Genomic DNA, 21,986 nt, shown 5'->3' on the forward strand with positions numbered 1-21,986 from the left:
CCATTCAAATCAAAGTAACTTACCTACTGACACTATGTCATGATACCACCCTCAGCAGATTCTTCTACTCAGCAAAATACAACTATAAACTGATAAATTCATATTCCTTGGCTAGGCAAACAGCCCTCAGTCATTGATAATACTTTATCTAGATTAATGGCTCATAAAGATAATACTTCAATTATCAAGACTCATATCATACTCTTCCAACAATCATAGAAGTATTGCACAATGATGTTTTTTCTATTCCTAATCAGTTCTCTGCCATAAATTGCAACAGCCCAGACCCAAAGGCACTTTTCCTCTATCTGTGAAACACTATTAAACCCTTTCAAGGTGGTGTTTTCCCTTGCTGCAGAAAATTTAATAAACTCAGCTCATTCATAGTTCTTTTGGGTGGTCTTCTGGGAGAAGTAGACCAGCAAAAAAAAAAAAAGAAGTGAATTGCAGCCCAAGAAGCATTCTGTTAAAGGCCCATTTAAATCAAGGGTGGGTAATATTTCAATAATTAAGTGCTCTGAAAATAGCAGTGTGTAGACTTTGTCAACTTAGCCAGAATCAAGATGATTGGAAGAGGACATTTAAAACTATTTATATTTGTAAAAAATTGTCCACAATTTGAAAAAAATGAAAATATTGAGGTGACCACTTACCCCTCAAAAACCAACAAAACTTCCAGATTCAGAAAAAATGAACAAAGTAAAAGAAAATTCTCATCAATAAAGTGAAAGATGTTAAATAGCAATTAACTTGTTTGAATAAGAAACACATTGTTCTTGACTGTGAAGACAATATTATTGAAAACAAATTTCCCCAAATTAATTTATTAAGTGATGAAATTGCAGTCTAAACTGTAATTTCTTCCAGTAAAAAGACACATGAGACAGGAGGCAGAAGAAGAGACACACAGAATCACAGAACAAAAATGGAGCCAGTCAAATGAGAATACAGCATACGCGCAAGATGGCATTACAGATAAATGAGCAATTACTGGCAAGTAATGCTAAATAACTTGGCAATTTTAGACTTCAAAACAAAAATTTCTCATGATATAAGAATTTGATTTAAAAACCCCCACAAATAATTAGAAGATAACAGGTGAAGAGTTTCATGGACTTGGTATAAAAACTTTTCCAAAAATGACATGAAATCAGAAACTGTAAAGCGAACATGGTTATATACTTGGGCATATAATAATTATACACATTCCTATAACAAAAACAAAGTTTAAAAATGCATAAAATTATCTGTAATGCTTGACAACCTGAAAGCTTATTCCACCAATAGTAAATGTACTAATTGAAATCTGAGACGAAAATCAACACTCACCTCCTCCCCCCAGAATTGGACATAAAGAAGAAATTAAAAGTACAGATGACTAATAAACACATGAAAAACAATGATCAAACTTAAAAACAAAAGAAATACAATTTAAGACAATAGTTGGACTATCACATTTGTAAAAATGTAAATATGTTTAAAATTCATTTTCTGTGTGGATATGGGAAAGCTGGCAATCTCATTTATCGCCATTGAGAATAAAATTGCTGACCACATTAAAAGATAAATCTTTCCATAATTTTCAGAATCTTAACTGTTCATATCCTTAAGTTCAGTAATTCAATTGCTAAGTAAACGTATTATAATATCACAGACAAATGCAGAATTGTTGATAATAGAGGGAGGTTCATTGCACAGAAATTTGGTACTAACATAAATAACCATGAATGAGAAATCCATAAAACATTTAATTATATTTTATCTACAGAATAGTCATGCAGTCATTCAACAAATGACACAGATGTGTATGTATTATTGAAGTAGAAAAAAATCCCAACTGGACTGGAAAGACTTAACTGGAAGAGATAATTGGCAGAAGAATGTGTTACAATATGGGTTCATTTCTAAATACCCAAAATAGCTTACATGTCCATTTGTACATTAAAAAAATTGTACATCTTTCCTGAATAAAGAAAAACTATGAGAACTGAGTTGAGAGAGGAGGGCCCCTAGTTTGTATATTATTTGCTCTTTGAATTTTTGAGAAAAAATTTTGCAGTTTCTTTTGAATATATCAGCTTTAAAAATTATCATATGGCAAAGAAAAATGATTAATATGTATTTATGGGAGCACTGAGAAATTCCACCATTTTGAGCTTCTTGTGCAATTTTTGTGAGGCTCCTGTGATTGAGTCAAGCGGCAGCAAGGGAAATAGTCACCATGCCCAAATTTAAGTCTCATCGGTGATATCCCAATATGAGCATTTCTCAGTTAAGCATTTCTTATCTGCAGGAGGTATCCACTGCCACACAGGAAGAGAGGAGGTGTCACCAGGCGTAAAGAAGATGGTATCATTGCGTTGGTGAAGCTGGTATGGAAGTAATGGCATCCACTGTAGCAAATCCGCTCTATGCAGTCACCCTATAGAAGGACACAGGAAAAAGAAGCATAGATGAGAAACATATTCTTTTCTTCCTTCTCTTTGCTTTCTTTCTTTCCTTTTTTTTTCGTGCCCGCATTGGAGCTCCCCCTCATGACCTTACTCTCATCCAGGTTTCTGGCTTTCAAGTGAAGCTCTACCATTTGAGCCATGTCTTACTTATCCCTTACTTCCTCAGATCTGAAACAATAGCTCCACACACTTCAGGATCTGCACACTTCATCATGGTCCTCCCTTGCACAGTTCCAAAAGGGAATAAATTACCTGACGCACACTGAAAATTATGTGTTACGTTTCTCAAAAATATTTGTTTACTTTTCGCTGCTTAGTAGGACAACTTATTCAGAAAAATCCATCAAAATCTATTTATATGTTTATTCTGAACAAAAATGTATTGAAAACTCATCAGTGGCAGGCAGTTGACAAGGTGTCTATGTCATCAAAACAAAACAACAACAACAACAACAAAAACCTACCTGACTAGGGCTGGGTGCTAATGACATGATGACTCAGACCTATAAATGTGAGCTCCATGGGAAGGTGAGATCTGAGGATCACCGTGCAAAGATGAGACTCTCATCTTCAATTAACCACTAAAAGCCTGGAAGTAGCACTGTGGACTAAAGTGGTAGAGCATTAGCCCTGAGGAAAAAAAGCTCAGGGCCAATGCCAGGCCCTGAGTTCAAGTCCCACAACTGAAAAAAAATATTCATGACTAAAATAAATAAATATAGTTAAATGAGATTACATATAGGTTGGGCTGTACCTTAGTGATAGAGTGTTACCTAGCATGCATGAAATACTAGATTTGATTCCTCAGTACCACATAAATAGAAAGAGTCAGAAGTGGCGCTGTGGCTCAAGTGATAGAGTGCTAGTCTTGAGCAGAAGAAACTCAGGGCCAATTCCCAGGCCCTGAACTCAAGCCCCAGGACTGGCAAAAATTCTTTAAAAGAGATTACATATAATTTATAAATTATGTATAAAGAGCTCAGCTATAATGATCTGGCTAAAGTCAGAGTTTCATAGAGGGCAGGATTTGTTAAGGAAAATTCCTCAATTAAAGAAGACTTGTTATGACTAAACAACTGTACCTCTTCATTTCTGTACCCACATTTATCTGATTCTTGGTGGATTTAACATGCTGTCTGGCTACAACGAAGGGTAAACTTAAGGAGAAGATCTATCAATTCATATCCCACCCTAGAACTCTTGTGAACATGCAGTTCCCTACCCACACAGACATCATACCTTTATAAAGAGCATCCAAGCCATCATAGATGATTGAATATTTGGGAAACAAGTAATCAACTAACTTCTTAGAATTGAGAATTCTTAGAGTTGAGAGTTAAGGTAAGGGCAGTAACAACTTCTCTTCCCTGCTGGGCTCTATCATAACATGACAGAAAAAAAGAAAAGAAAAACACATATTTTAAGAATGAATATATGCATATATACAGATGATTTGTAAATATACGTGTCACGTGCATACACACATAATGAAACAGTAACATAGATATTATGTGTTGTGGGTATACTGGATGGGAATGTTGAATGTCAGTTAAGTCTTCTCTGTGTCATGTGCACAAAGACATCTTTGCTCATTGGGTCCCATAGACAGAGACAGTGGTTAGCTAATAATTATTTTAGCAAGATAAAATGTTCAAGTCCTATTAAGACTAAATAGAAAATAAAAATGTCACACAAAAACACGGTCTATTACTGCCCAGTAAAACTTAAGTAGAGCTCCTAACAACCCTGTTGGAAAACCAAACTTATTTCTAGGTCACCAATTTCTACAAGGCTATCTTTACAGAATAATGTATGTCTGTGAGAAAAGTAAGACACCAACATCTACTGCTCTGTTCCCCCCAAAACTCCTTTCCCTCACATAATACTCTAACCAAGCCAAGAGGTCAATGGAAATGAGCAACACAGGCCTAGACAGGAATATCCAAATATGGTAAACTCCTCACTAATACAAGGGGAAATGAACAAGCTGGCTTTATCAAAGGGAATCTGTCTTGTGTAATATACGACATGCACCTCTTTGCAACACTTTTCATACAAAGACAAATCAAGCCAAGCTAATGATGTCACTGTGTATGTAGTTTGATCTATAAATCCCTATTTCCTGTGGCAAACAGTGAACTAATGAGGCCCTGTGGAGAGAATAAGGGTTAGTGGCAAGGTACCAGGAGAGATGAGGAAGCTATGTCTCTAACAGGTACTGCACACTATTGTAGGCTGGGTATTATAGGCTGCTACAAAGTATAATTTGGAAACACTTTCCTGTTTTCTTTGTTTTTCATTTAGGATCTTTAGGAAAGATTACATCCTTTCAAGGATTGGGGGCTACACAGATAGAAATGAGAAGAAATTGAAGGAGGGAGAAAACCTGAAATAGAATAAAGTTGTTACAGAGATGGGTTTTTCTTGGGGAATTTGAATTGATGGGGGTTAAAAGCAAACAGGAATAAGCTTCATGGAGTGGAGCATGGATGCATATTAGCATATTATGTATGTGAATATGTATGTATATACACATGTATGTACACACACACACACACACGGCAGCTCTCAGAATTGATCATATTGAGGAAGTAGAAAGAGACTTAGAAGTGGAAACTGCCATCAATATCCAAATCCTGTTTCTGGTACGAGAATTCTTCACAACAAAATAGTGATTTTCACACTTTTCCATACTCACGGCCAAGAAGAACAACTGCTGAGACTTCAAGGACAATCTTAGATACAAACCTCATTTTGTCATCTTGGTTCCTAAAAGAGAAGGAATCACTCAAATATACTTAATGCACAATGCATTCAGAGTATAGGATTATAAATGTCAAACATTCTAGAATGTAGAGGTATAAAACTATGGAAGTTCCTCTCTTTCTCCCTCCCTCCCTCCCTCCCTCCCTCCTTCTTCTTCTTCTCTCTCTCTCTCTCTCTCTCTCTCTCTCTCTCTCTCTCTCTCTCTCTCTCTCTCTCTCTCTCTCTCTCTCTTTCTCTCTCTCTCTCTCTTTCCCCCCACCCCAACTTGGGGCTTGAATTCAGGGCCTTGTTGTCTTTGTGCTCAAGGCTAGTACTCTATCACTTGAGCCAAAACACAACTCTGACTTTTTCTGAGGAGTTTATTGATGATAACAGCTCATGGACTTTCTTGCCTAGGCTGGCGTGGAATCACAATCCTCAGATCTGAGCCTCCTGAGTAGCTAGGATTATAGGCCTAAGCGACCAGTGCCCAGGCTCCATCTTATTTCAAATGAGAGGCAACTGGAAGTATGAATCAAGTGGTAGAGTCTCTGCCTAATAAGCCTGGAGCCCTGATTTAAATCCCTATTAATGAAAACAAAAAAGAGTGAGTCACTTAATGTGAGAGGCTCTGCAAGATAAATTACTGACTTCCTTAAAAATACTGCAACAATCTATGAATCACAAGAGAGATTAAATTCACTGACACGATGTTAGAAAACTCACAAGGATGAGCAGAGATACCAATAGAACTCAAAAACTCAATATCATGATACTGAGTTCTAAGTGAAACTAGAACTTTGTTTCTATCCATAGTTCTTAAAAAATAAGCACAGTGAGAATAATAATAATTATTATTATTTAAATAACCTGCAGGATCAGTATTAATGCCTCCTATTTCATTGAAAACTTTACTAATTCAAACAGGTGTAAAGATTTATTAATCCCATGCCTATTGTCACAAAACCCAAATTTCAGGATTTGTTTCATTTCTATCTTTCTCCTTCCTTCCTTCCTCCCTTCCTTCCTCCCTTTCTTCTTCTTTTCCTTCCTTCCTTCCTTCCTTCCTTCCTTCCTTCCTTCCTTCCTTCCTTCCTTTCTTCCTTCCTTTCTTCGTTCTTTCCTCCCTGTAACCACTCCCTCTCTATCTTCCCTCCCAGCCTGTGTTTGTTACAAGAGTGTGAACCTGCAGCACCTGCTTAATACTCAGATAGATGTTCTAGCATTTGAGCCATGCTCCATAGTCCTTTTTTCCCACTGTAATTATGGACTCAGGGGCATGCATCTTACACATTCTATTTAGAGCTGAGGTGACATGCACTCAAAATTACATTTAGATTTAGTGACTGAGATTAAACATTTTGCCTGTACTTGAATGTAACAGTCATCTTCCTAACCTTACCTAAATGAGTACCAAGCATAACAGTTATGAACCACCACCTTGAGCTTATTCTTACCATTATGTATGAACTCAATTTTTGTTCACATTCGTGTTCATTATCTCTCTAATAATTTTCTTTTTATTACATTATTTTCATAAGCTGAAGGTGTGGGATGGAATATCAATCATTTTTGCTTCATATAAACCCACATATGAGATGGTCCACAGTGGCTATATTATTCATAAAGAGCAAGAAGTGGAGATGTGGCTCAAGAAAGCACTGAAACCATGGTAGAGACCCTGAATTTAAGTGCATATCTTCCTTTAGAAATCTCAATTATTGGTAAACATTTTATGGATTTACAAACTTATTGCATAAGTGATGCACAGACCATATAAACCCGACATTGCGAGTGGGAAGCCATAAATTCCTACAGAAAAAATAGCCAAAGAAGAAAAAGAGGTGCAAGGAAAACAATAAAACATGAAAGACTGCTGGGTCTTAGAAAAAACATAGCAAGGTGATTCAAAAGAAATCAAGATTCCATTACTTTTGTGAGAAGAGCCGAAAAAGCAGAAACAAAAAATGCAGACATAAACTGTAAGGAATAAAGACCATCTCCTGATGGTCATCTCACCTCTATTCAAGGATACAATGTTCCAAGGGCTAACAGACAACAAGCAAACGAAACGAAAGAAGACATCAGCACCTGGGTCAGAAGGCAAAACAAGAGCACCGTTGAGTAAAGGACCGCGGCTGTAGGCTGACCGGTCAGCGCCAACTCTCCGTGGGTCCCCAGGTCCCTAGCTGTCTAACACTCTCCTCTGCGGCCCTCCGAGGGGTCGTCAAGATCAGGGGCTCGGGTGCCCGAGGCACGCCATGCCATCGGTGTGGGACCCCCACTGGAGAAAGGAAGGGTCCCAGGGCTTCTTAGCCCCATGGCCGGGTACCTCTGCAGAGCTGCCTTCGTGTGGTGCATGTATGTTAGTAAGGACTACACCTTCCTCTCCCCTACACTAGCTGTGACGTTCAAACGTTCTGGATCTCAGTCACCGACGTCGTGGCGGGAAAGAGTTTTCACTCATTTTGTTCAGCTATTCCAAGGAATGTTTGCTGGCGAGTCATCATCGTTCCAAGCATATCATCTCTGTGTCTAATGCAGGACACGGCAGGCTTGGCTGGCACAAGCAGCCCGGGGCAGGCCGTTGTGTTGCAAGGCCAACTGGCAAGCCGGGAGCGGCTCCCACCCGCACCCCAAGGTCAACGCAAGCGCGTTGGGCACAGGGAGGCTTACCTTCCTCTCCTCGGGGGCGATGCACTGCCCAGGACCGGATCCACAGCAGGCCTGGCGTCTTGGGCCGCTTCGAGGTTACACGGCACCCTCGGGCTGGCACCACCGAATCAAGGCGTCCTGGGACATCAGCGCCTGGGGTCAGAAGGCACAACAAGAGCGCCGTTGAGTAAAGCACCGAGGCTGTAGGCTGACCGGTCGGCGCCAACCCTCCGTGGGTCCCAGGTCCCTAGCTGTCTAACACTCTCCTCTGGGGCCCCCCGGGGGGGTCGTCAAGATCGTGAGCACGGGGGCCGAGGCACACCGTGCCATCGGTGTGTGACCCTCCACTCGAGGAGGGGTGGGTGCCAGGACTTCTTAGCCCCATGGCCGGGTACCTGTGCAGAGCTGCCTTCGGGTGGCGCACGGATGTCAGTAAGGACTACACCTTCCTCTCCCCTACACTAGCTGTGTCATGCAAAAGTGCTGGACCTCAGTCACCGATGTGTGAGACGGGAATGAGTTTTCACTCATTTTGTTCAGCTTTTCGAAGGAATGTTTTTTTTGGGGAATCATCATCGATCCGAGCACATCCTCTGGGTGCCAAGCAGGACACGGCAAGCTTGGCTGGCGCGGGCGGCACTGGGCAGGCCATCGTCTTGCTACGCCAAGTGGCAAGCCGTGAGCGGCTCCCACCCACACCCCAAGGTCAACGCAAGCGCGTTGGGCACAGGGAGGCTTACCTTCCTCTCCTTGGGGCGATGCACTGGCCAGGGCCGGACCCGCAGCAGGCCGGGCAACTCGCGCCGCTTCAACCTTACACTGCTCCCTGGGCCCCTCGGCCAACCTGTGGCCCCAGAGACTTAAGGTGCCCGGAGACATCAGCGCCTGGGAGCCAAGACAAAACAAGAGCCCCGTTGAGTAAAGGACCAAGGCCACAGGCCGACCCGTCACGCCAACGCGCCGCAGGCCCCACATCCGTAACTCTCTTTGATTTTCCTGTCCAACCCTCAAGGGGTTCGTCACATCCATGAGCACGGACGCTCCTGGTGCACCAAGCCGTTCGTGGGGCCCTGTGTGTGGGGGCATGCGTGTGCCTTTGTGACTGCGTGTGCATGTGTGCGTGGGTGCGTGCGTGAGAGAGTGCCTGCATGCGTGTGCGTGGGTGTGTGTGGGGGTACGCGCGCGTTTGCCCTCGCACCTCTGTGGGTGGGTACGGGTGGACCTATGCGGTGGTGTGGAGCCAGTCCTCTGTAATCTCACGGGGCCACCTGCTCTCGGGCCAGGGCCTCGAAATTGCTGCCCGCCACCTACAGACATCCATCCCTTGTCTGTCACTCGAACCCTGTCTTCTTCCACCAGCTCTGGGCCCCCAACAGGACCCAACAGGCCTGGCACTAACCTGCTACTCCTCCAACCCACCGGCGCTGAAACTGCCTGTCCCTACAACTTCCCTTGGCGACAGAGGACGCTGAGCTGCCTGCTGTCTGCAATCTCCTGGGAGCCCCAAAACACAAGGCCTTGCCTGATATTAGTACAGAGCCTGTCCACAGCCACCCAACCCTCAGCATCGATGGCTGTTGGCCTGCTAGCCTAGACCGAGCCAGCCCAAGGCCTGCTGCCCACTCTGCCTATCCTCACCGCGAGGCAAAGAGGCTACAAGGCTGGGGTCGCCTGCCACAGTGCCAGTCTTGGGGCAAGGACCGTGCTGCACTGAGAACTAGGACACAAGCCCGGGGCCAGCCGCTGGACTCCTGGGTACTCCTCTGCCTCAATCCCGCACCCCTCCACGGCTTCCACAGAAGGCGGAGGTTCCCAACGGAACAGAGGCCTGGCCGCCATTACAAGGCACTTCGCGCACAGCGGTCCCGAAAACAGGCCTAACCTCAGCAGGCAGGCTCTTTCTGGCCCTGCACTCTGGCCTCAAGCCACTCCTTGGCCTCGCAGCAGCCTAGTCCCGGTCTGACTGCCCACCAGGGCATGGCAGGAAGCTCTGACCCACACCCGATGACACCAACTCCAACTGGACAAGGGGCAGAGCACAAACAAGGAGACGAGCTCCCCCACTCCAGCACAACTCCAACTCGCAACTCGGCCCCGGCCACTGCAACCGGACAACCAAACCCGGGCCCCACGCACGCCCCCAGAAGAAACCGCGCACCCACTCCTCACCGAGGAGGCTCCACTATCCACCCGAACACAGGCTCCTCTTCCTGCTACCCACTACCACGAAACTCTGGGCAACCGCAGTGCTGGCACACCAAACACTGGGAGTCCCCGGGCCACCAGCGTCCAGCCTGGGGCCGTGGGCTAGCCCACACCACAGGCACAGACCTTGAGCAACAAGAACTCGAGACCACACTTCTGGTCATGGCACGCCCCCGGGGGCGCCATTTGCCAAGAGCTCTCTTGGAAAACACCTAGACTCCTCCACCTCTTCCTCCCCGGGGACAGCCCACTGGCCGCCCGCCACAGCTCAGCAGGCCAAAGGCCAGGGGTACCCTTGGTGGGCATGGGCTGCCTCTGAGCCCCAGCCAAACAAACCGGCCCCTTGGGCGTCTACACAACCCAGAGCAGCCAAAGCAGGGCAAGGTCGGACTGCCGGGGAGGCGGTGTGGAGCCAGCGCGCCTGGCAGGTGGGAAGAATGTGCGTGACTGCCAGTCGGGCGGGCCCCACTCCCTACACGGCCTGAGGAAAGCCGAGTGCTGGACCTCAGTCACCGATGAGAAGGACGGTTATAGAGTTCTCACTCATTTTGTTCAGCTTCCAAGGAATGTTATTTGGGGGAGTCATCATCGATCCAGGCACACACATGCTCTGTGCGCGAAGCACGACATGGCAAGCTTGGCCGGCGCAGGCGGCGCCGGGCAGGCCATTGTCTTGCAACGCCAAGTGGCAAGCCGTGAGCGGCTCCCACCCGCACCAAGGTCAACGCAAGCCCGTTGGGCACAGGAAAGGCTTACCTTCCTGTCCTTGGGGCGATGCAGTGGCCAGGGCCGGACCCGCAGCGCGCCGGGTGTCTCGCGCCGCTTCCGGGGTACACGGCTGCCTGGCGCGGCGGCCAACCTGCGGCCCCGCCGAATCAAGGCGTCCTGGGACATCAGCGCCTGCCCACACAAGGCAAAACAAGAGCACCGTTGAGTAAAGGACCGCGGCTGTAGGCTGACCGGTCGGCGCCAACTCTCCGTGGGTCCCCAGGTCCCTAGCTGTCTAACACTCTCCTCTGCGGCCCTCCGAGGGGTCGTCAAGATCAGGGGCTCGGGTGCCCGAGGCACGCCATGCCATCGGTGTGGGACCCCCACTGGAGAAAGGAAGGGTCCCAGGGCTTCTTAGCCCCATGGCCGGGTACCTCTGCAGAGCTGCCTTCGTGTGGTGCATGTATGTTAGTAAGGACTACACCTTCCTCTCCCCTACACTAGCTGTGACGTTCAAACGTTCTGGATCTCAGTCACCGACGTCGTGGCGGGAAAGAGTTTTCACTCATTTTGTTCAGCTATTCCAAGGAATGTTTGCTGGCGAGTCATCATCGATCCAAGCATATCATCTCTGTGTCTAATGCAGGACACGGCAGGCTTGGCTGGCGCAAGCAGCCCGGGGCAGGCCGTTGTGTTGCAAGGCCAACTGGCAAGCCGGGAGCGGCTCCCACCCGCACCCCAAGGTCAACGCAAGCGCGTTGGGCACAGGGAGGCTTACCTTCCTCTCCTCGGGGGCGATGCACTGCCCAGGACCGGATCCACAGCAGGCCTGGCGTCTTGGGCCGCTTCGAGGTTACACGGCTCCCTGGGGCTGGCACCACCGAATCAAGGCGTCCTGGGACATCAGCGCCTGGGGTCAGAAGGCACAACAAAAGCGCCGTTGAGTAAAGCACCGAGGCTGTAGGCTGACCGGTCGGCGCCAACCCTCCGTGGGTCCCAGGTCCCTAGCTGTCTAACACTCTCCTCTGGGGCCCCCCGGGGGGATCGTGAAGATCGTGGGCACAGGGGCCGAGGCACACCGTGCCATCGGTGTGTGACCCTCCACTCGAGGAGGGGTGGGTGCCAGGACTTCTTAGCCCCATGGCCGGGTACCTGTGCAGAGCTGCCTTCGGGTGGCGCATGGATGTCAGGAAGGACTACACCTTCCTCTCCCCTACACTAGCTGTGTCATGCAAAAGTGCTGGACCTCAGTCACCGATGCGTGAGACGGGAATGAGTTTTCACTCATTTTGTTCAGCTTTTCCAAGGAATGTTTTTTTTGGGGAATCATCATCGATCCGAGCACATCCTCTGGGTGCCAAGCAGGACACGGCAAGCTTGGCTGGCGCGGGCGGCACTGGGCAGGCCATCGTCTTGCTACGCCAAGTGGCAAGCCGTGAGCGGCTCCCACCCGCACCCCAAGGTCAACGCAAGCGCGTTGGGCACAGGGAGGCTTACCTTCCTCTCCTTGGGGCGATGCACTGGCCAGGGCCGGACCCGCAGCAGGCCGGGCAACTCGCGCCGCTTCAACCTTACACTGCTCCCTGGGCCCCGCGGCCAACCTGTGGCCCCAGAGACTTAAGGTGCCCGGAGACATCAGCGCCTGGGAGCCAAGACAAAACAAGAGCCCCGTTGAGTAAAGGACCAAGGCCACAGGCCGACCCGTCACGCCAACGCGCCGCAGGCCCCACATCCGTAACTCTCTTCGACTTTCCTGTCCAACCCTCAAGGGGTTCGTCACATCCATGAGCACGGACGCTCCTGGTGCACCAAGCCGTTCGTGGGGCCCTGTGTGGGGGGGTATGCGTGTGCCTTTGTGACTGCGTGTGCATGTGTGCGTGGGTGCGTGCGTGAGAGAGTGCCTGCATGCGTGTGCGTGGGTGTGTGTGTGTGGGTACGCGCGCGTTTGCCCTCGCACCTCTGTGGGTGGGTGCGGGTGGACCTATGCGGTGGTGTGGAGCCAGTCCTCTGTAATCTCACGGGGCCACCTGCTCTCGGGCCAGGGCCTCGAAATCGCTGCCCGCCACCTACAGACATCCATCCCTTGTCTGTCACTCGAACCCTGTCTTCTTCCACCAGCTCTGGGCCCCCAACAGGACCCAACAGGCCTGGCACTAACCTGCTACTCCTCCAACCCACCGGCGCTGAAACTGCCTGTCCCTACAACTTCCCTTGGCGACAGAGGACGCTGAGCTGCCTGCTGTCTGCAATCTCCTGGGAGCCCCAAAACACAAGGCCTTGCCTGATATTAGTACAGAGCCTGTCCACAGCCACCCAACCCTCAGCATCGATGGCTGTTGGCCTGCTAGCCTAGACCGAGCCAGCCCAAGGCCTGCTGCCCACTCTGCCTATCCTCACCGCGAGGCAAAGAGGCTACAAGGCTGGGGTCGCCTGCCACAGTGCCAGTCTTGGGGCAAGGACCGTGCTGCACTGAGAACTAGGACACAAGCCCGGGGCCGGCCGCTGGACTCCTCTGCCTCAATCCCGCACCCCTCCACGGCCTCCACGGAAGGCGGAGGTTCCCAACGGGACAGAGGGCTGGCCGCCACTACAAGGCACTCCCCGCACAGCGGTCCCGAAACCAGGCCTAACCTCAGCAGGCAGGCTCTTTCTGGCCCTGCACTCTGGCCTCAAGCCACTCCTTGGCCTCGCAGCAGCCTAGTCCCGGTCTGACTGCCCACCAGGGCATGGCAGGAAGCTCTGACCCACACCCGATGACACCAACTCCAACTGGACAAGGGGCAGAGCACAAACAAGGAGACGAGCTCCCCCACTCCAGCACAACTCCAACTCGCAACTCGGCCCCGGCCACTGCAACCGGACAACCAAACCCGGGCCCCACGCACGCCCCCAGAAGAAACCGCGCACCCACTCCTCACCGAGGAGGCTCCACTATCCACCCGAACACAGGCTCCTCTTCCTGCTACCCACTACCACGAAACTCTGGGCAACCGCAGTGCTGGCGCACCAAACACTGGGAGTCCCCGGGCCACCAGCGTCCAGCCTGGGGCCGTGGGCTAGCCCACACCACAGGCACAGACCTTGAGCAACAAGAACTCGAGACCACACTTCTGGTCATGGCACGCCCCCGGGGGCGCCATTTGCCAAGAGCTCTCTTGGAAAACACCTAGACTCCTCCACCTCTTCCTCCCCGGGGACAGCCCACTGGCCGCCCGCCACAGCTCAGCAGGCCAAAGGCCAGGGGTACCCTTTGTGGGCATGGGCTGCCTCTGAGCCCCAGCCAAACAAACCGGCCCCTTGGGCGTCTACACAACCCAGAGCAGCCAAAGCAGGGCAAGGTCGGAGTGCCGGGGAGGCGGTGTGGAGCCAGCGCGCCTGGCAGGTGGGAAGAATGTGCGTGACTGCCAGTCGGGCGGGCCCCACTCCCTACACGGCCTGAGGAAAGCCGAGTGCTGGACCTCAGTCACCGATGAGAAGGACGGTTATAGAGTTCTCACTCATTTTGTTCAGCTTCCAAGGAATGTTATTTGGGGGAGTCATCATCGATCCAGGCACACACATGCTCTGTGCGCGAAGCACGACATGGCAAGCTTGGCCGGCGCAGGCGGCGCCGGGCAGGCCATTGTCTTGCAACGCCAAGTGGCAAGCCGTGAGCGGCTCCCACCCGCACCAAGGTCAACGCAAGCCCGTTGGGCACAAGAAAGGCTTACCTTCCTGTCCTTGGGGCGATGCAGTGGCCAGGGCCGGACCCGCAGCGCGCCGGGTGTCTCGCGCCGCTTCCGGGGTACACGGCTGCCTGGCGCGGCGGCCAACCTGCGGCCCCGCCGAATCAAGGCGTCCTGGGACATCAGCGCCTGCCCACACAAGGCAAAACAAGAGCACCGTTGAGTAAAGGACCGCGGCTGTAGGCTGACCGGTCGGCGCCAACCCTCCGTGGGTCCCCAGGTCCCTAGCTGTCTAACACTCTCCTCTGCGGCCCTCCGAGGGGTCGTCAAGATCAGGGGCTCGGGTGCCCGAGGCACGCCATGCCATCGGTGTGGGACCCCCACTGGAGAAAGGAAGGGTCCCAGGGCTTCTTAGCCCCATGGCCGGGTACCTCTGCAGAGCTGCCTTCGTGTGGTGCATGTATGTTAGTAAGGACTACACCTTCCTCTCCCCTACACTAGCTGTGACGTTCAAACGTTCTGGATCTCAGTCACCGACGTCGTGGCGGGAAAGAGTTTTCACTCATTTTGTTCAGCTATTCCAAGGAATGTTTGCTGGCGAGTCATCATCGATCCAAGCATATCATCTCTGTGTCTAATGCAGGACACGGCAGGCTTGGCTGGCGCAAGCAGCCCGGGGCAGGCCGTTGTGTTGCAAGGCCAACTGGCAAGCCGGGAGCGGCTCCCACCCGCACCCCAAGGTCAACGCAAGCGCGTTGGGCACAGGGAGGCTTACCTTCCTCTCCTCGGGGGCGATGCACTGCCCAGGACCGGATCCACAGCAGGCCTGGCGTCTTGGGCCGCTTCGAGGTTACACGGCTCCCTGGGGCTGGCACCACCGAATCAAGGCGTCCTGGGACATCAGCGCCTGGGGTCAGAAGGCACAACAAAAGCGCCGTTGAGTAAAGCACCGAGGCTGTAGGCTGACCGGTCGGCGCCAACCCTCCGTGGGTCCCAGGTCCCTAGCTGTCTAACACTCTCCTCTGGGGCCCCCCGGGGGGGTCGTCAAGATCGTGGGCACACGGGCCTAGGCACACCGTGCCATCGGTGTGTGACCCTCCACTCGAGGAGGGGTGGGTGCCAGGACTTCTTAGCCCCATGGCCGGGTACCTGTGCAGAGCTGCCTTCGGGTGGCGCATGGATGTCAGGAAGGACTACACCTTCCTCTCCCCTACACTAGCTGTGTCATGCAAAAGTGCTGGACCTCAGTCACCGATGCGTGAGACGGGAATGAGTTTTCACTCATTTTGTTCAGCTTTTCCAAGGAATGTTTTTTTTGGGGAATCATCATCGATCCGAGCACATCCTCTGGGTGCCAAGCAGGACACGGCAAGCTTGGCTGGCGCGGGCGGCACTGGGCAGGCCATCGTCTTGCTACGCCAAGTGGCAAGCCGTGAGCGGCTCCCACCCGCACCCCAAGGTCAACGCAAGCGCGTTGGGCACAGGGAGGCTTACCTTCCTCTCCTTGGGGCGATGCACTGGCCAGGGCCGGACCCGCAGCAGGCCGGGCAACTCGCGCCGCTTCAAGCTTACACTGCTCCCTAGGCCCCGCGGCCAACCTGTGGCCCCAGAGACTTACGGTGCCCGGAGACATCAGCGCCTGGGAGCCAAGACAAAACAAGAGCCCCGTTGAGTAAAGGACCAAGGCCACAGGCCGACCCGTCACGCCAACGCGCCGCAGGCCCCACATCCGTAACTCTCTTCGACTTTCCTGTCCAACCCTCAAGGGGTTCGTCACATCCATGAGCACGGACGCTCCTGGTGCACCAGGCCGTTCGTGGGGCCCTGTGTGGGGGGGTATGCGTGTGCCTTTGTGACTGCGTGTGCATGTGTGCGTGGGTGCGTGCGTGAGAGAGTGCCTGCATGCGTGTGCGTGGGTGTGTGTGTGGGTACGCGCGCGTTTGCCCTCGCACCTCTGTGGGTGGGTGCGGGTGGACCTATGCGGTGGTGTGGAGCCAGTCCTCTGTAATCTCACGGGGCCACCTGCTCTCGGGCCAGGGCCTCGAAATCGCTGCCCGCCACCTACAGACATCCATCCCTTGTCTGTCACTCGAACCCTGTCTTCTTCCACCAGCTCTGGGCCCCCAACAGGACCCAACAGGCCTGGCACTAACCTGCTACTCCTCCAACCCACCGGCGCTGAAACTGCCTGTCCCTACAACTTCCCTTGGCGACAGAGGACGCTGAGCTGCCTGCTGTCTGCAATCTCCTGGGAGCCCCAAAACACAAGGCCTTGCCTGATATTAGTACAGAGCCTGTCCACAGCCACCCAACCCTCAGCATCGATGGCTGTTGGCCTGCTAGCCTAGACCGAGCCAGCCCAAGGCCTGCTGCCCACTCTGCCTATCCTCACCGCGAGGCAAAGAGGCTACAAGGCTGGGGTCGCCTGCCACAGTGCCAGTCTTGGGGCAAGGACCGTGCTGCACTGAGAACTAGGACACAAGCCCGGGGCCGGCCGCTGGACTCCTCTGCCTCAATCCCGCACCCCTCCACGGCCTCCACGGAAGGCGGAGGTTCCCAACGGGACAGAGGGCTGGCCGCCACTACAAGGCACTCCCCGCACAGCGGTCCCGAAACCAGGCCTAACCTCAGCAGGCAGGCTCTTTCTGGCCCTGCACTCTGGCCTCAAGCCACTCCTTGGCCTCGCAGCAGCCTAGTCCCGGTCTGACTGCCCACCAGGGCATGGCAGGAAGCTCTGACCCACACCCGATGACACCAACTCCAACTGGACAAGGGGCAGAGCACAAACAAGGAGACGAGCTCCCCCACTCCAGCACAACTCCAACTCGCAACTCGGCCCCGGCCACTGCAACCGGACAACCAAACCCGGGCCCCACGCACGCCCCCAGAAGAAACCGCGCACCCACTCCTCACCGAGGAGGCTCCACTATCCACCCGAACACAGGCTCCTCTTCCTGCTACCCACTACCACGAAACTCTGGGCAACCGCAGTGCTGGCACACCAAACACTGGGAGTCCCCGGGCCACCAGCGTCCAGCCTGGGGCCGTGGGCTAGCCCACACCACAGGCACAGACCTTGAGCAACAAGAACTCGAGACCACACTTCTGGTCATGGCACGCCCCCGGGGGCGCCATTTGCCAAGAGCTCTCTTGGAAAACACCTAGACTCCTCCACCTCTTCCTCCCCGGGGACAGCCCACTGGCCGCCCGCCACAGCTCAGCAGGCCAAAGGCCAGGGATACCCTTGGTGGGCATGGGCTGCCTCTGAGCCCCAGCCAAACAAACCGGCCCCTTGGGCGTCTACACAACCCAGAGCAGCCAAAGCAGGGCAAGGTCGGAGTGCCGGGGAGGCGGTGTGGAGCCAGCGCACCTGGCAGGTGGGAAGAATGTGCGTGACTGCCAGTCGGGCGGGCCCCACTCCCTACACGGCCTGAGGAAAGCCGAGTGCTGGACCTCAGTCACCGATGAGAAGGACGGTTATAGAGTTCTCACTCATTTTGTTCAGCTTCCAAGGAATGTTATTTGGGGGAGTCATCATCGATCCAGGCACACACATGCTCTGTGCGCGAAGCACGACATGGCAAGCTTGGCCGGCGCAGGCGGCGCCGGGCAGGCCATTGTCTTGCAACGCCAAGTGGCAAGCCGTGAGCGGCTCCCACCCGCACCAAGGTCAACGCAAGCCCGTTGGGCACAGGAAAGGCTTACCTTCCTGTCCTTGGGGCGATGCACTGGCCAGGGCCGGACCCGCAGCGCGCCGGGTGTCTCGCGCCGCTTCCGGGGTACACGGCTGCCTGGCGCGGCGGCCAACCTGCGGCCCCGCCGAATCAAGGCGTCCTGGGACATCAGCGCCTGCCCACACAAGGCAAAACAAGAGCACCGTTGAGTAAAGGACCGCGGCTGTAGGCTGACCGGTCGGCGCCAACTCTCCGTGGGTCCCCAGGTCCCTAGCTCTCTAACACTCTCCTCTGCGGCCCTCCGAGGGGTCGTCAAGATCAGGGGCTCGGGTGCCCGAGGCACGCCATGCCATCGGTGTGGGACCCCCACTGGAGAAAGGAAGGGTCCCAGGGCTTCTTAGCCCCATGGCCGGGTACCTCTGCAGAGCTGCCTTCGTGTGGTGCATGTATGTTAGTAAGGACTACACCTTCCTCTCCCCTACACTAGCTGTGACGTTCAAACGTTCTGGATCTCAGTCACCGACGTCGTGGCGGGAAAGAGTTTTCACTCATTTTGTTCAGCTATTCCAAGGAATGTTTGCTGGCGAGTCATCATCGATCCAAGCATATCATCTCTGTGTCTAATGCAGGACACGGCAGGCTTGGCTGGCGCAAGCAGCCCGGGGCAGGCCGTTGTGTTGCAAGGCCAACTGGCAAGCCGGGAGCGGCTCCCACCCGCACCCCAAGGTCAACGCAAGCGCGTTGGGCACAGGGAGGCTTACCTTCCTCTCCTCGGGGGCGATGCACTGCCCAGGACCGGATCCACAGCAGGCCTGGCGTCTTGGGCCGCTTCGAGGTTACACGGCTCCCTGGGGCTGGCACCACCGAATCAAGGCGTCCTGGGACATCAGCGCCTGGGGTCAGAAGGCACAACAAAAGCGCCGTTGAGTAAAGCACCGAGGCTGTAGGCTGACCGGTCGGCGCCAACCCTCCGTGGGTCCCAGGTCCCTAGCTGTCTAACACTCTCCTCTGGGGCCCCCCGGGGGGGTCGTCAAGATCGTGGGCACGCGGGCCGAGGCACACCGTGCCATCGGTGTGTGACCCTCCACTCGAGGAGGGGTGGGTGCCAGGACTTCTTAGCCCCATGGCCGGGTACCTGTGCAGAGCTGCCTTCGGGTGGCGCATGGATGTCAGGAAGGACTACACCTTCCTCTCCCCTACACTAGCTGTGTCATGCAAAAGTGCTGGACCTCAGTCACCGATGCGTGAGACGGGAATGAGTTTTCACTCATTTTGTTCAGCTTTTCCAAGGAATGTTTTTTTTGGGGAATCATCATCGATCCGAGCACATCCTCTGGGTGCCAAGCAGGACACGGCAAGCTTGGCTGGCGCGGGCGGCACTGGGCAGGCCATCGTCTTGCTACGCCAAGTGGCAAGCCGTGAGCGGCTCCCACCCGCACCCCAAGGTCAACGCAAGCGCGTTGGGCACAGGGAGGCTTACCTTCCTCTCCTTGGGGCGATGCACTGGCCAGGGCCGGACCCGCAGCAGGCCGGGCAACTCGCGCCGCTTCAACCTTACACTGCTCCCTGGGCCCCGCGGCCAACCTGTGGCCCCAGAGACTTAAGGTGCCCGGAGACATCAGCGCCTGGGAGCCAAGACAAAACAAGAGCCCCGTTGAGTAAAGGACCAAGGCCACAGGCCGACCCGTCACGCCAACGCGCCGCAGGCCCCACATCCGTAACTCTCTTCGACTTTCCTGTCCAACCCTCAAGGGGTTCGTCACATCCATGAGCACGGACGCTCCTGGTGCACCAAGCCGTTCGTGGGGCCCTGTGTGGGGGGGTATGCGTGTGCCTTTGTGACTGCGTGTGCATGTGTGCGTGGGTGCGTGCGTGAGAGAGTGCCTGCATGCGTGTGCGTGGGTGTGTGTGTGGGTACGCGCGCGTTTGCCCTCGCACCTCTGTGGGTGGGTGCGGGTGGACCTATGCGGTGGTGTGGAGCCAGTCCTCTGTAATCTCACGGGGCCACCTGCTCTCGGGCCAGGGCCTCGAAATCGCTGCCCGCCACCTACAGACATCCATCCCTTGTCTGTCACTCGAACCCTGTCTTCTTCCACCAGCTCTGGGCCCCCAACAGGACCCAACAGGCCTGGCACTAACCTGCTACTCCTCCAACCCACCGGCGCTGAAACTGCCTGTCCCTACAACTTCCCTTGGCGACAGAGGACGCTGAGCTGCCTGCTGTCTGCAATCTCCTGGGAGCCCCAAAACACAAGGCCTTGCCTGATATTAGTACAGAGCCTGTCCACAGCCACCCAACCCTCAGCATCGATGGCTGTTGGCCTGCTAGCCTAGACCGAGCCAGCCCAAGGCCTGCTGCCCACTCTGCCTATCCTCACCGCGAGGCAAAGAGGCTACAAGGCTGGGGTCGCCTGCCACAGTGCCAGTCTTGGGGCAAGGACCGTGCTGCACTGAGAACTAGGACACAAGCCCGGGGCCGGCCGCTGGACTCCTCTGCCTCAATCCCGCACCCCTCCACGGCCTCCACGGAAGGCGGAGGTTCCCAACGGGACAGAGGGCTGGCCGCCACTACAAGGCACTCCCCGCACAGCGGTCCCGAAACCAGGCCTAACCTCAGCAGGCAGGCTCTTTCTGGCCCTGCACTCTGGCCTCAAGCCACTCCTTGGCCTCGCAGCAGCCTAGTCCCGGTCTGACTGCCCACCAGGGCATGGCAGGAAGCTCTGACCCACACCCGATGACACCAACTCCAACTGGACAAGGGGCAGAGCACAAACAAGGAGACGAGCTCCCCCACTCCAGCACAACTCCAACTCGCAACTCGGCCCCGGCCACTGCAACCGGACAACCAAACCCGGGCCCCACGCACGCCCCCAGAAGAAACCGCGCACCCACTCCTCACCGAGGAGGCTCCACTATCCACCCGAACACAGGCTCCTCTTCCTGCTACCCACTACCACGAAACTCTGGGCAACCGCAGTGCTGGCACACCAAACACTGGGAGTCCCCGGGCCACCAGCGTCCAGCCTGGGGCCGTGGGCTAGCCCACACCACAGGCACAGACCTTGAGCAACAAGAACTCGAGACCACACTTCTGGTCATGGCACGCCCCCGGGGGCGCCATTTGCCAAGAGCTCTCTTGGAAAACACCTAGACTCCTCCACCTCTTCCTCCCCGGGGACAGCCCACTGGCCGCCCGCCACAGCTCAGCAGGCCAAAGGCCAGGGGTACCCTTGGTGGGCATGGGCTGCCTCTGAGCCCCAGCCAAACAAACCGGCCCCTTGGGCGTCTACACAACCCAGAGCAGCCAAAGCAGGGCAAGGTCGGAGTGCCGGGGAGGCGGTGTGGAGCCAGCGCGCCTGGCAGGTGGGAAGAATGTGCGTGACTGCCAGTCGGGCGGGCCCCACTCCCTACACGGCCTGAGGAAAGCCGAGTGCTGGACCTCAGTCACCGATGAGAAGGACGGTTATAGAGTTCTCACTCATTTTGTTCAGCTTCCAAGGAATGTTATTTGGGGGAGTCATCATCGATCCAGGCACACACATGCTCTGTGCGCGAAGCACGACATGGCAAGCTTGGCCGGCGCAGGCGGCGCCGGGCAGGCCATTGTCTTGCAACGCCAAGTGGCAAGCCGTGAGCGGCTCCCACCCGCACCAAGGTCAACGCAAGCCCGTTGGGCACAGGAAAGGCTTACCTTCCTGTCCTTGGGGCGATGCACTGGCCAGGGCCGGACCCGCAGCGCGCCGGGTGTCTCGCGCCGCTTCCGGGGTACACGGCTGCCTGGCGCGGCGGCCAACCTGCGGCCCCGCCGAATCAAGGCGTCCTGGGACATCAGCGCCTGCCCACACAAGGCAAAACAAGAGCACCGTTGAGTAAAGGACCGC

General features: G+C 54.1%; 1 long non-coding RNA gene and 12 other non-coding genes across 13 annotated transcripts; all 13 read right to left on the minus strand.

Annotated features, from left to right (window-relative positions):
- Window positions 1-1,735: 1,735 nt before the first annotated feature.
- On the minus strand, window positions 1,736-7,997 carry LOC150044227 (uncharacterized). Its single transcript, XR_016533164.1, has 4 exons — window positions 7,875-7,997; window positions 7,218-7,289; window positions 2,918-5,222; window positions 1,736-2,422 (listed from the first exon to the last, which is right to left on the minus strand). It is a non-coding gene; the product is annotated as an uncharacterized LOC150044227 (long non-coding RNA).
- Window positions 7,621-7,714, minus strand: LOC150044228 (small nucleolar RNA SNORD116). The gene has a single exon (XR_016533320.1). It is a non-coding gene; the product is annotated as a small nucleolar RNA SNORD116 (small nucleolar RNA).
- A 341-nt stretch (window positions 7,998-8,338) lies between the features above and the next one.
- On the minus strand, window positions 8,339-8,435 carry LOC150044229 (small nucleolar RNA SNORD116). Its single transcript, XR_016533277.1, has one exon. It is a non-coding gene; the product is annotated as a small nucleolar RNA SNORD116 (small nucleolar RNA).
- Window positions 8,436-10,558: 2,123 nt separating this feature from the next.
- LOC150044230 (small nucleolar RNA SNORD116) lies at window positions 10,559-10,653 on the minus strand. The gene has a single exon (XR_016533373.1). It is a non-coding gene; the product is annotated as a small nucleolar RNA SNORD116 (small nucleolar RNA).
- Window positions 10,654-11,290: 637 nt separating this feature from the next.
- On the minus strand, window positions 11,291-11,384 carry LOC150044231 (small nucleolar RNA SNORD116). The gene has a single exon (XR_016533278.1). It is a non-coding gene; the product is annotated as a small nucleolar RNA SNORD116 (small nucleolar RNA).
- A 624-nt stretch (window positions 11,385-12,008) lies between these two features.
- LOC150044232 (small nucleolar RNA SNORD116) lies at window positions 12,009-12,105 on the minus strand. Its single transcript, XR_016533370.1, has one exon. It is a non-coding gene; the product is annotated as a small nucleolar RNA SNORD116 (small nucleolar RNA).
- A 2,115-nt stretch (window positions 12,106-14,220) lies between these two features.
- Window positions 14,221-14,315, minus strand: LOC150044233 (small nucleolar RNA SNORD116). The gene has a single exon (XR_016533374.1). It is a non-coding gene; the product is annotated as a small nucleolar RNA SNORD116 (small nucleolar RNA).
- A 637-nt stretch (window positions 14,316-14,952) lies between these two features.
- Window positions 14,953-15,046, minus strand: LOC150044234 (small nucleolar RNA SNORD116). Its single transcript, XR_016533279.1, has one exon. It is a non-coding gene; the product is annotated as a small nucleolar RNA SNORD116 (small nucleolar RNA).
- A 624-nt stretch (window positions 15,047-15,670) lies between these two features.
- On the minus strand, window positions 15,671-15,767 carry LOC150044235 (small nucleolar RNA SNORD116). Its single transcript, XR_016533237.1, has one exon. It is a non-coding gene; the product is annotated as a small nucleolar RNA SNORD116 (small nucleolar RNA).
- A 2,113-nt stretch (window positions 15,768-17,880) lies between these two features.
- LOC150044236 (small nucleolar RNA SNORD116) lies at window positions 17,881-17,975 on the minus strand. Its single transcript, XR_016533375.1, has one exon. It is a non-coding gene; the product is annotated as a small nucleolar RNA SNORD116 (small nucleolar RNA).
- A 637-nt stretch (window positions 17,976-18,612) lies between these two features.
- Window positions 18,613-18,706, minus strand: LOC150044237 (small nucleolar RNA SNORD116). The gene has a single exon (XR_016533280.1). It is a non-coding gene; the product is annotated as a small nucleolar RNA SNORD116 (small nucleolar RNA).
- A 624-nt stretch (window positions 18,707-19,330) lies between these two features.
- On the minus strand, window positions 19,331-19,427 carry LOC150044238 (small nucleolar RNA SNORD116). The gene has a single exon (XR_016533248.1). It is a non-coding gene; the product is annotated as a small nucleolar RNA SNORD116 (small nucleolar RNA).
- A 2,113-nt stretch (window positions 19,428-21,540) lies between these two features.
- On the minus strand, window positions 21,541-21,635 carry LOC150044239 (small nucleolar RNA SNORD116). The gene has a single exon (XR_016533232.1). It is a non-coding gene; the product is annotated as a small nucleolar RNA SNORD116 (small nucleolar RNA).
- Window positions 21,636-21,986: the final 351 nt, after the last annotated feature.

Source organism: Megascapheus bottae, chromosome 30 (genome assembly GCF_031878675.1).
Source record: "Megascapheus bottae isolate mThoBot1 chromosome 30, mThoBot2.hap1, whole genome shotgun sequence".
In the NCBI taxonomy this organism is placed as follows: Eukaryota; Metazoa; Chordata; class Mammalia; order Rodentia; family Geomyidae; genus Megascapheus; species Megascapheus bottae.